Source organism: Rhinopithecus roxellana, chromosome 17 (assembly GCF_007565055.1).
Source record: "Rhinopithecus roxellana isolate Shanxi Qingling chromosome 17, ASM756505v1, whole genome shotgun sequence".
Taxonomy (NCBI): Eukaryota; Metazoa; Chordata; class Mammalia; order Primates; family Cercopithecidae; genus Rhinopithecus; species Rhinopithecus roxellana.
This window is the reverse complement of record NC_044565.1, coordinates 97,544,395-97,557,224: the sequence shown is the minus strand read 5'-3', so window position 1 is coordinate 97,557,224 and position 12,830 is coordinate 97,544,395. Positions and strand designations below refer to the sequence as shown.

Genomic DNA, 12,830 nt, shown 5'->3' with positions numbered 1-12,830 from the left:
GGTTTTCCTTCTGGGTGAGCACTGATTTGCAGAGATCACTGGGTGCAGGGCAGCTCCTGATCCCGAGCGGCGTTGGCAGCAGCCGCTCTGCATGTTCAGACAGCTCCTCTGCGTCCGCACACTGGGAAAGACAGCCTGCTGGCTCTCCGGACCGTGCTACCGACCCAGGCCGGAGAAGGAGAAAGGAAGGCAGGAGAACTGATCCCAGCCAGGTGGTGCTCGGCACTGCCACATGCCATTGTCCTCCTGACTGATGGGAGGTCAGTCACCTGGTAAGGGCTGGGGCCCTCACCCCTCTGCTATGACTGCTGTTGTCCGGCATGCTTGGGATTCGAACTCATCTACCAATTAGTTGGAAGGGAAGTTTTTTTTTTTTTTTTTTTTTTTAAACACTTTTTGTGTTTCGGCTGCTTTATTCTTTCACCAGCCTTCACAGGTATGAGTCTACGTAATCTTCATAACAGCTTTTAGAAAGTAGGCATGGGGCCGGGTGCGGTGGCTCAAGCCTGTAATCCCAGCACTTTGGGAGGCCAAAACGGGAGGATCACGATGTCAGGAGATCGAAATCATCCTGGCTAACACAGTGAAACCCCGTCTCTACTAAAAAATATGAAAAACTAGCCGGGCGAGGTGGCGGGTGCCTGTAGTCCCAGCTACTCGGGAGGCCGAGGCAGGAGAATGGCGTAAACCCTGGAGGCGGAGCTTGCAGTGAGCTGAGATCCGGCCATTGCACTCCAGGCTGGGTGACAGAGCGAGACTCCATCTCAAAAAAAAAAAAAAAAAAAAAAGAAAGAAAGTAGGCATGGAAGACACTGTTCTCAGTATTTCAAATGGAGGAAACCAAGGCTCTGAGAGTCGCCTCCTATAACTTCTGTAGCTGGAGCCCTGCTACCTCTTGCCTGGCCCCAGGACAGCCGGGAAGCTACACAAGTGCATGGATAGCAGCTGGGATGGGAGGCTGGCAAGAGGCTCTGGGCTTCTCCCTGCAGGCTGCCTTCCCTGGCCCCGCCTCTGCTTGGAGTCCCCAACAGGCAATGTCCGCCCCACCAACACAGAGATCTGGGGCTTCACACTTCACCTTGCCTGCCCCTCCGAGGGCCCAGCAATTACTCGAGAATCTGACTTTGGTGATTTAATTGCTTTTCCCTTCAATAGGAGAAATAGATGTAAATTCTCCTTTTGTTCTTTTACTACCTCCGGAGTGGTAAATGCTACCTACAGCCAACAAACACGGGCATCCACTGTCTCTTCAATGCCTCTTCCATGAGACATTTGAACTGCAATAAGAGGTGTATTATGTAGAATGAATAACCAAGGGGGCCAAGAAGGGCCTAGACTGAAGAAAGAAGTCAACATGTGAGTGTTCTCGGGCACATGGAGCCGGCAGTGTTCTCCATGGAGCCGGCAGCCGGCTATGCAGCCAGTGGACTCAGATCCACAGCTCTTGGGCGGATTCAGGACTGCGCAAGCACCGCAGAAGCCAGGGAGCTGGTGTCCTGGGCATCCTGGCAGTTCTTTTCATGTGGGCACAAATGAGCAATGCGCACCAAGCTGCGCCATCTCCTCTGCTGCGATTTCGCTGCCGAAGAGCCAAGGAAGGTTTAGGATGCAATTAACAGAGCGGAGTGACCTGTGACGGGGTTAACCTGCGGAACAGAGGCAGCCATAAATCAGCATCCCGGCCTCACGCACGCGCCAGCAGAGGAAGTCACGCAAGGGCCTTAAGTCAGCCAAATCGACAGCATCAACAGATCTAGACGGTGTTTTCTTTTCTAGAACCTAGAATAGGTCTTTAGAGACAGATGGACGCTTGGTTTCCGAAAACTGTAAAGCAGGGAGGCAAGATGCAATATGCACAGAGAATTAACGTCAGTTGTGTTTATGGCTTTTTTTTTTTTCTTGCCAGAAAAGAGTAGATTCCTTATTCTCATGTGGTGAAAGATGTGGTCTGTTTTCTTTAAAATCTAATCATACTTTTGGTAACAAAATGGAAAAATATGAACATTCCTTTGTGTTTTTTTTTTCAGAATTGATAAAAGCTTATGTATGAACAGATATTAAATAACCGTGATGTCAAAAAAGCAAGACCATTTGTTGAATGCTTATTATGTGCCAGGTATTAACCTACCTTACCTCTTTCATTTTTTCACACTTTTCAGAGGCAGATTTAGTGGGGACCATTTTACAGATGATGAAACGGAGGCCCATAAAAATGAAATCGGTTTTCTAAAGTCACACAACTAATTAGTGTAAGAAATAGAATTCCAAAGCTCAGAAGATACAAATTGAAAAGTTACTATTTACCATGGAATTTTCATACTAGTTCACATCAGTATTGGTAAGAATTTTACACAGGGTAAAGGTGTCATGGTATAAACTACCTAACTGTTTTTTTAGTTAGTTTGTTTGTTTGTTTGCGACAGGGCCTCACTCTGTCGCCCAGGCTGCAGTGCAGTGGCACAATCTCAGTTCACTGCAACCTCTGTTTCCTGGGTTCAAGTGATTCTCCAGCCTCAGCCTCCTGAGTAGCTGTGAATACAGGTGCCCACCACAATGCTCGGCTAATTTTTGTACTTTTCGTAGAGACGGGGTTTTGTCATGTTGGCCAGTCTGGTCTCGAACTCCTGGGCTCAAGTGAGCCGCCCACCTCAGACTCCCAAAGTGCTGGGATTACAGGCATGAGTCACCATGCCCAGCCTTCCTGACTGTTCTTGAGGACTGATCCTGTGTGGATTATCTGACTTGCACTGTTTGAGAGAGTAATCAAATCCTCACGGTGAGAACTCAGCATGTATTGTTCTTGCTACTCCTTCATGAATCCCTCTTGACACCCCTGCTGCCTCTGTATTTCCATACCCACTGTAGAGGTAAAGAAAGTAAGGTTCAGAGTATGTAACTTACCCATTATCTCACACAGCAAAGAAGTGCCAGAGCCAGGGACACACTGAAATGCTCCCGAATTCTAAAGCCCACATCTCTCCCACTTCTTCACACAGATTCCATCAATAATTAAAAACAGAAGAGAGCCTGTGGCTGTGCCTTCGAGACTCCTTTATCTACTTATTTTAAAATAGAGTTAAGCCGGGTGCAGTAGTATGCACCTGTAGTCCCAGCTACTCAGGAGGCTGAGACAGCAGGATCGTGTGAACCTAGGAGTTCAAGGCTGTAGTGAGCTATGATCACATCACTGCACTCTAGCCTGGGCAACAGAGTGAGACTGTCTTAAAAATAATAGTAATAATAATAACAATAATAATAATAGAGTTGACCAAAGTCAGAAGTAGGTAGGGAAGGAACCAGGCAGGTAGACTCCAGTCTTGTGAATGCCCAGTGGCTGAATGTCCAGAAGTTTCCACCACAAAGAAGGGAGGCCAATACCTTGGGTGTTGAGGCTGCAAAAGGGATATCATAGCATTTCACGCAGAAAACTACACATGGATTCAGGGAAAGAAGATTTGGATAAAAAAGGATTGGACCTTTGACGTGAAACGTGAGCTCCGAAAGGCTCACAAGTGGCCAGGGTTACTAAATAATTAATCAAGAGCAGGCGGGTGGCAGTTTGAAATGTAAATGGGATGGAGGAAGGTGTGATGCTGTCATTCAGGAGAGGCTGATGTGGCTGGAGCGCTGAGCCACTGTACCAGCTCCCGGGAAGGCATGGGCACAAAGGAGCAGCAAGGCCGTCCGACAAAGGGCCCCAGAACCCCTAATTCTTGCCTTTGACCTGCGGTTCACTTTCATGTCTCTGTCCCCAAAGAGATGTTAAAAAATGATGAAGAACTGGCTAGGCATGAGGGAGGGGAAGCGAAGCCATCTAAAGAAATGTTACCTGTGTCAGGCAGCAGCCGACACACTTGAGAACACCTTCTATTTTCCTTACATTTTCCTGCTTCTTGAAAAAAAAACGCACCTTTTGTCTGTCCTCTCCCCCTTTCTTCCCAAATTCTCTAGAGTTCTTCCTGCAAGTGGTTCTGTGTGACTCAAAGGCAGACAACAGCTGCAAGCAAAGGAACCAAAAAGAAGATTGACAACAGGAAAAGGGGCAGGTGAGAGAGAGTCCCTTTACTTTATCAAACCAGAAAATGCCGTGGCTTAAATAGCAAGAAAATAAAGTCTGCGGAAGATGAAATGTCTCTCTTCTGACTAAACAGTGATCAAAAATCTCTGTTCTAGAAAAAATATGACTGCTTGGCAGTCAAATCACAGCATCTTAGATCCGGAAGTAACGCTCACGCGTAGCATAGCCTGATACTTAGTGGGTGCTAGATTTATATTCATTCTTTTTCTGTGTCCCTTTCCTTGTCTATTACACCTTCCTGCACAGGCCAGCCAGCCTCCCCTTAAATCGGCTAGTCTCTCCAAGCTTCAGTGTAAGCTCTGGAAAGCAGAGACAATCCTGGTGCCCACCTGGTAGGGCTGTGCATGTCAAGGGCTGAGCCCATGCCTGGCACGGGTGTGAGGTGGAGTAGTGATTGTCGTGTTTGTTATTCCAGACTTAGGAAGCAAGATGTGCACTACTTGGTTTTTTTGGGGAAACCGCCAACACTTCTGGGCAGCAAAAGCACAGGGTTCCAGGCAGCGGGGGCAGGAGAGGCGGCTAGTGAGGAGAGGTGAGCCAGGGCATCTGCTGTGTGAGAAGGGACTTGCTGAGGCCTGCGGAGGTTGGAGGGGGAGGCAAGGGTGGCACAGCTCCCACTGGAGAGCAGGCTCAGGAGGTCCTCACTAGGTGCCCTGAGGATGGGCATGGAGGGAGGGAGTGGAGAATGTAAAGGAAGCTGAGGAGTGGGGCCATTTGTGCTCCCCAGTACCACCTCACTGCCTAGACCAGGTGCAAGGGGACTGGGAGGAGTAGGGGCCACACTGCCAGCTCCTACAGGGGCTGAGTCTACGGAGGAGGTTTTTAGCAGCCTGGAGGTAGAACTGGTGTTTTCTGCTTCTTCTCCCTCCTGACAGCTGCTCCCTGCCTCCTGCCCCTTTCCTTCCTCTCCATTCCTCTCTCTCCCCGTCTCCCTTTCTCCTCTCCCTTGCTTTAGCTTTCTTACCTTCTCTTGCAGAACAAAATCAGAAATGAGTGCCTCCCCTAGAAGTCCCCACCCACCATATGGGCATTTCCATTCATTTTCCTGACATTTCTGCATTTTGCAGGAGGTTGTGACCATGCAGGCCAGGGCCGGGGGCAGGAGCAAGGGCAGCTAAAAGGAGGCAAGGGCAGCTCTGTATGGTTCTAGGGGGTTCTGCTCCCAACCCACCTCCCTCTCTTCACCCTGCTGCACCCATGCCCATTACTTCATATATTGGCCAAATGGAAATCTTTTGACTTGCACAGCTCTGGCTCCTTTCTGAATAGGATCTCATAGAAATACACAAAAGTAGTCCATAATGGAAATAAAAATAGAATAGAGCCAAGTGCTGTAGCTTTTCCTCTTATGTAGTACAAATTGCTATGAGGTAAACATTGTTCCAAATTTAAAATCCTAGTTCTTAATGCCTTTCCATTCAGGGAGACAGTATCACCTAACTCTTAAGCTCATGGACACTTCCTTTCCAAGAATTTATTACATGTGGTGTGTATTTCTTTAGGAAGTTTATCTACTTCATAATGTTAAGAGTCTATAGGCCAGGACTTCTAAAACTCAGTAATTTAACTATTTCTGCCATAAAATATACATACAGAAATTGTATCAGCTAGAAAAATATTAATTTTGAGAAATCGAAAGTTAAGTTAGATTTGATTGGGGGAATATTTTCCAAATAAAAGAAAATCATCCTAAAGTCAAAACTCTGAGCTTTTTATTATATTGCAAGGAAAGCATGTAGAGGAATTGGGTTGTTTAGTGTGTGTGTGTGTGTGTGTGTGTGTGTCTACTCAAAGAACTATAGATTTACACACAAAGCATTGTAACCAGTTTCATCCCCATCTAGTATGCAGTGAGAAGTTTGTAGCTTAACCTTGAGTGAGGAGGATTTAAGTTCAATATCAAAAAAAGAGTTCTTGGCAATGAGGGTTATAAGGACATTTGTAGAGGCTGCCTAGAGGGACTGGCCCACCCTCCCCTGGAGAGCTGTGCCACTTGTGTAGATTCAGTCTAAGATGAAAGCCAGGAGAAAATTTCCCAGGTTATCTTATCCCATAAACCCTCCCCAGGACTGCCTGGACTTCCACGTGGTTTAAAGGGTAGATTGAGTGCACCAAGGCCAGAGGCCAGCCAAGACACTTGCCAGCATGGGATCTTGAGCAAGTCATATGCTCAGAATCAATTTTTCAGTTACAGGAGAAACATGGTAAGAACCGTACATCCCTCCTAGGTTTGTGGTGAGGCTAACGAGGGTGGAAAAGTGCCTATCAGGGTGGAACCTCCTGCAAGTGTTGGTCACTAGTAGGTGCTGCATGAAATTCACAGATGGAAGATCATGATGCCTGCCCCCAAAGGGATTTAAAACCTTCAGAGGTCCAAGGCGGGTGGATCACAAGGTCAGGAGTTCGAGACCAGCCTGGCCAATATGGTGAAACACCATCTCTACTAAAAATACAAAAATTAGCCAAATGTGTTGGCAGGAGCCTGTGGTCCCAGCTATTCAGGAGGCTGAGGCAGAGGTTGCCATAAGCTGAGATCGTGCCACTACATTCCAGCCTGGGTGACAGAATGAGCCTCCATCTCCAAAACAAAAACAAAAAACCTGCAGAGGTACTAATAAAGTTTGCAAGTCCTTGGTCTAAGTTGCAAATTTTTTCTCCACACCTGGGAAATCTGTTAAGTTGTACAAATAAGTAATTCAATGGCTGAAGTACCACATATCTCATCTTAAGTGATCGACAAGTTCACGCCAAACCCCAACAGCCCAGGGCTAAGGAAGGCTACAGTGTCCATGTGAGCAGTGACTTTCAGCTAAACTTAGACTCAGTATCTGTCCATACAGAGGATCAAACACCCCAGAGTTCCACCTAGAGGAACTTCCCTAACTGACCCCATGAGTAGGACCCCTCGGTGACATTCCCGCTGTGAGAAAGCCTGCCAGACCCATCAGGGTCTTCATGCCAGAAAGGATGCAGCTCCAGGAAGTTCTGGCTCTCGTGGCCAACTCTGAGGTGGCAACCCCTCAAAATCTGACTGGAGAAAAGGCCAGTGCAGCAGTGCAGGCCTCATGAGCAAACACCACCACCGACTCGCCTTTGGAGTGCACTTCCTCTTTCCCCTCAACATCCCTGTCGTTAACTGACTGAAAGCCACACTCACAATGAGAACAATATCTGGATGTCTCTGGTCATCATTTCGCTTTCCTCTGAAGCTAGAATAATTATCCTACAGGTGTCAGCTGTGGCAGAAGGTGGCAGGAGTTTGTACCACAAGAATATTCCCAGGGGTTGCAGTGAGCCGAGATGACGTCACTTCACTCCAGCCTGGGAGACAGAGCAAGACTCCATCTCAAAAAAATTAAAAATAAAAAAAAAGAAAGAAAGATATCACGTGTTCTCATTCACGTGTGGGAGCTATAAAGGCGACCTCATGGAGGTAGAGGATAGATGACAGCTACCAGAGGCTGAGGCTGGGAAGGGTAGAGAGGAAGGAGGGATTAAAAATGGGTTGATTAAGGGGTACAAAACCACAATTAGATAGAAGAAATTAGATCTGGTGTTCCATAGCACAGTAGGGTGACCATAGTTAACAATAATTTATTGCATATTTCGAAATAACTAGAAGAGTAGAACTGAATGTTCCTAACACAAGGAAATGATAAATGTTTAAGGTGACGGATATCCCAATTACTATGATTTGATCATTACACATTGTATGCTTGTATCAAAATATCACATGTATCCCATAAATATATACAACTAAGATGCATTCATAAAAATTAAATTAAAATAAAAGGGCCGGGCGTGGTGGCTCAAGCCTGTAATCCCAGCACTTTGGGAGGCCGAGACGGGCGGATCACGAGAGCAGATCGAGATCATCCTGGCTAACACAGTGAAATCCCGTCTCTACTAAAAAATACAAAAAGCTAGCCGGGCGAGGTGGCGGGCGCCTATAGTCCCAGCTACTCAGGAGGCTGAGGCAGGAGAATGGCGTAAACCCGGGAGGCGGAGCTTGCAGTGAGCTGAGATCCGGCCACTGCCCTCCAGCCTGGGCAACAGAGCGAGACTCTGTCTCAAAAAAAATTAAAAAAATAAAAAAAAAAAAGAATATGTCCAAGGATAGAACCTCAGGGGTAAGGTAGTATCTGGATGAGAACTTACTGGGCGCAATAAGTTCCCCGCCCATCTTGAGGATGGAACTGAGGACAAAGCTGACCTAGCTTGTCCCCACTGACCATCCCTTCCCTGTTGCTGGTGTCTTTCCACCACATAAGGCTCAGGCCCCTGAGATGGCAAGAAACCTCCAATTTACAGGAGCCACAGGACACACCTCCAACACCCGGTGGAATGAGCCCCCACCAATTCCCAGCCCATAGACACAGGGAGGCCTCACTTTCTGGAATCCAAGTACGGTACAACCTACCATCTTCCACCAGAGCCATCTCAGGTGTCTCGCTCTCATCACTAAGAATTTAAAGTATGATGCCTTTTTTGCATAAAGTAAAATTCAGGACAAATAAAAATGTTTACGGTCTACATATCTTTAGGAGTTATATGTAAAATACACATATACAGAATGTCTTCAGTACACAGGAAGGAAGGGTAGCAAAATGCTTTCTCGGTGGCATTGCCTCCTCCACCAACTACTCACAAAATAGTGAAAAATGAACATCCTGCTAGATCCTTTCCTGAGGATATGTGTGGAAAGGATAGAGGACTATATCTCTCTCTCAACCCCAATCCAGGACACCAGCTGCATGCACATGGCCTCAGATGCCATCTCTCTGGGTCAGCCTCTGTCTGTCCTGGGCTGGTAGATGGTTCCTCAGCCCCAGCCTGGCAGGGTCAGCTGCAGCTGGAGAGACAGTTACTGCTCAAACTTGAACGAGGGCTCCACCACCTGAACTGAGGTTTTTGCTCCTGAGCTTACTAGATCGATGTTTGCATTCCTAAAGCTTAATGACTGCATGTTGCTTATCACTGTTATAGAGAAAAGATACTCCTGACGCATGCCATAACCTACTTGAATGTGAGACATTTCCATTTAGAAAGAGCCCATGAACTCAGCCCTGGCCCTCTCTCTACCTGGTACCTCTTCCTTGAGCTTCCCCAAAACTCACACTCCTTTACCAAAGTGCCTAAAAAGAGTGGAAAATGAAATCATTAAAACTCAAGAACTCAGGAAGAGGGCATGGGCCAGAATATAACATGTTCTGTACTCAGAATCCAAATATTAGAGCTCGAAAACCACACTCACCCATGAACAACGGTGCAACCAGGAACCAGTCTTTTTACCTGAGTCCCAGTTTTCCACGCTCATAGCACAGATGTTCCCAAATGCTCTCTGCCTTCCAAGGATCTAGGGGTAAGGCTTAGATAACGTAAAGCACTTGGTACCCAGACCAGGCCCCGCCCCCACACAAAGTGCGCAGTGCAGGTTGATTGTAAAGTACTGAGGGAGCATCTACTAAAATCACACCACTGATGACAGCAGTCAGGGGTTTAACTCTGCTAAAAAGGCCGCACCAACCTGTAAAAGAGATGGCAAGATCCTCGCTCTTCTCTGAAGCCACACACTTTGCCTGTCCCTGGAGCTTGCTCTCTGCTGGAGAACCTGGAGCTGGTCTCCAGAATACAACTTCTCTTAGCCTTTAAAGCCAGGGCGCAGAGAGGCACTACCAGAATACCAGATTACTGGGGAGGCAGGGCAGCCGAGGCTCCAAAATGAAGGAGGAACCCCTTGCTCACAAACCAGGACCTGCTGCCTGCCTGGAAGGGCTCTAGCAAGAGATGAAACCTCTTAAGCCACAGTTGAGGAAAAGGATCAGACAGTGAGCTCCTCTCCGGCCCAAAGCGCAGTGAGGACACGACCACACATGGATAGGAGTGCTCTCCTGTGACCAGGACAGAGCTTGGCACTAGGAGGTGCTCACCAAGTACCGATGAATACCTGAATGCCCTAGGTAGAGGACGTGTCGCTTATGCCAGCCCCAGGGTACTAATGGAATAGCCACAGAAAGCCCCAGGATGCAACTGTCCACAGCAATGAGCAGTAGAGGGAGGAGGGTCTCCAGGGGAGAGAAGTGGCCAAAGAGCTTCTGTCTGCTTCCTGCCACTGCCCACAGCCAGCCCTGCAGCAGCGTCTCTGGCTCCCTTCCTCAGCCACATTGCCGAACAGGCAGGCCCGGCTGTGGCACAGTCTGAAACGCCCAGGCACAACACAACTGCTAAATTCTCGCACTCCCTGGACTCAGCTCAGCCCCACACCGCGCATTCTTACTCTCCTGTTCTGGGGACAGATTTTACAGCCCGTTCGCATCTTCCCAAGCCTCGCTCAGATCTGGGCACATGGCACAGGAAAAAGTGCCGCTGAGCGGATCTAAAGAACAGCGGGTGTCGGGGAGCCGGAAAGCAGGAATCATCTCAACAATCCGTCTCTGGATTGGGAGGAAGAACATGTTGCTAAACACATTTGCTCACTGCTAGGGAGGCGGCGCCTCCTCTGAAAGAAGCCACTCCCTCTTCCCTCAGCCTGCTCCTGGCTTTACTGCTCCTCTCAGTCACTGCCGTTGCTGTCACCTCTCATGAAAATCTGCCCCCTTCTCTCTCTCTTGTTCTCTCCCCTAAGTCCTGCCTACCTTATTAACACTTTCCAAACACGTCTCCAATCCACTCCTCTCCCTCTCCCCAGCTCCAGGACACCCTCACAGCTGCATCTGTGGACTGCCTCAGTATCCTCCCTGCTGCTCCTGCGGCCCACAACTCACCAGCTTCTGTCCTTCCTTCTCATCCATAGACCAAGATGTCCCAAAACGTTCTTTGTGAACAGTGAATCTGACAGTGCCTTCCGACGGTTGAAGACCACTTGCGACTTTCCACCTCCCGTATTCTCAGCCCAGGCTTCCCTTCCCCCAGCAACACCAAACTACCACCTTCTGAGCACTCACCAGAAACCCTGCTAAGCGCTTTCATGAAACTTCCCATCGAATCCGCACAACATCACTGGAAGGAGGCAGTGCCGTCTGCGTTTTACTTGTGAGGAAGCTGAGGCTGGAAGGGCTCCATCATTTGTAGACAGCAAGGCAGTAGCCCAGCTGGGATCCTCAGCCAAACAGGCCCAGGCCTACGGGCGCTGGCCCTTCCCACCTCCAGTGGCTCCCAGGGCCACTTAGAAGTTTCAAGTCCTCCCCAGCTACCCAAGGTGAACTCTAAGGAGTTTCTCACTCCCTTCCAGGTGTCCCCATAACTAAAGCATGTGTCCCTCTGCAGCTTAGTTGTACGTCTGTTTTTCTCCCCAGGCTGGATGCCTTGAAGATAAGAATCATGGGGAGTCCCTAATGCTTAGCACAGAGCTGAACTCAGGAGGGTTAATTGAATTAATTAATGGTCAGCAAAATGAATGAGTGGATGAATGAATATCACACATTCAAGTGATCACATTTCCCCATCTCTTCCACAATAAGGCTCAACTGATTGGCTTGGCCATGTTAGGAATGTTGGAAATAGGTTTACTGGTTACAGAAGAGTATCAGAACAAGGTGAAATTTTCAACATTTAAAGGTGGAATCACCCTTACAATAAACGTGTTGTGTTTTTGTCAGCATTGTCACTGTTGTTGTTTACTACGAAATGTCACCATGCTTGAATCTTAAGCAGATGGGCTTGGGCTCCATTCATAATTTTCTTGCTTTAGAAAAACTTTTGATCACAGAAGGGGACCTTAGCGCTTGCCAAGTGCCAGAGCCCAACAGCAGCTTTGGTCTCAGCACAGGTGGATGCGATTTTCCTTACCGGTGACCTGTCCACGAGCTGCCTGTGCAGTTTATCCCACTGACAATGTGGGTGAAGGATGAAGCCAGGGCTCACCCTTCTAAGGGGGACATTGAGATTCCTGGGCATTGTACCAATTCAGCCATATGTCACCCCAGAAAGTAACTGCTTTTTCCATATATGATCATAACTAATGTCGCAAAGCCTGTTTTGCCTGGATCCTTTTACAGAACCTATGCAAAATATGCTGTGTGCTTTCACTCCAGATTTCTTTCTTAGGATGAATGGCTCTGCGCATACACGGGAACAAGCTCTTATTCTGTTCATCAGGAATGATCATTATTCCATAGGCTAATTCCCTGTGCATTAGTTATATGGGGTGAAGTTCTGGCTTATACACAGGAGCTGATGGAAACAGAGATCCTAGTGGCCAAATACATCCTAATATTCTCCTTTCAATTCTTTCATTTTTTCTGTCTTTACCTTTTAGAAAATGTTAATGTATTCCTGATGAATTCAGTGTGAAAAAAATATGTTTATCAGCTTGTGTTTAAAATTTTTATTCATAATAAGAATATAGTAGCACTGCCAAGACCCTCCAAAGTCAATCCTCAGATCTTCACCAGCTCTTTGGGGGCATCGTAAACAAGCTGACCATGCAGAAGAGTTACAAAAAAGGGGTTCCCATGCCAAAACAATAGCAAGTGTATTTTCCTTAGGTGTTGATGCTTTGTTCTTGCTATGAGTGAGGGTTGAGGGAAGTGTGCTGTGGTAGCAATAAGCCTGCAAGTTGTCACGTGGTAACTGCATAAGTTGTGCCTTTAGCCAGGGCCAAATGGATGATAAACTTGTCACTGCTAACTGGCTCTAGTTATTTGGAGCAAACCACACTTTTTCTTGCAAAATCACACACTCAATTTCTTGACTACGTTTCCTCATCTATAAAATGGGAGAGAGGTAAGATAAGCTCTGTGGCCCTTTTGCA

At 47.5% G+C, this 12,830-nt stretch overlaps 1 long non-coding RNA gene across 1 annotated transcript; it reads right to left on the bottom strand.

The window, feature by feature from the left end:
• Window positions 1-1,117: 1,117 nt before the first annotated feature.
• On the bottom strand, window positions 1,118-12,490 carry LOC104660572. Its single transcript, XR_747724.2, has 4 exons — window positions 10,843-12,490; window positions 9,099-9,213; window positions 3,830-3,997; window positions 1,118-1,646 (listed from the first exon to the last, which is right to left on the bottom strand). It is a non-coding gene; the product is annotated as an uncharacterized LOC104660572 (long non-coding RNA).
• Window positions 12,491-12,830: the final 340 nt, after the last annotated feature.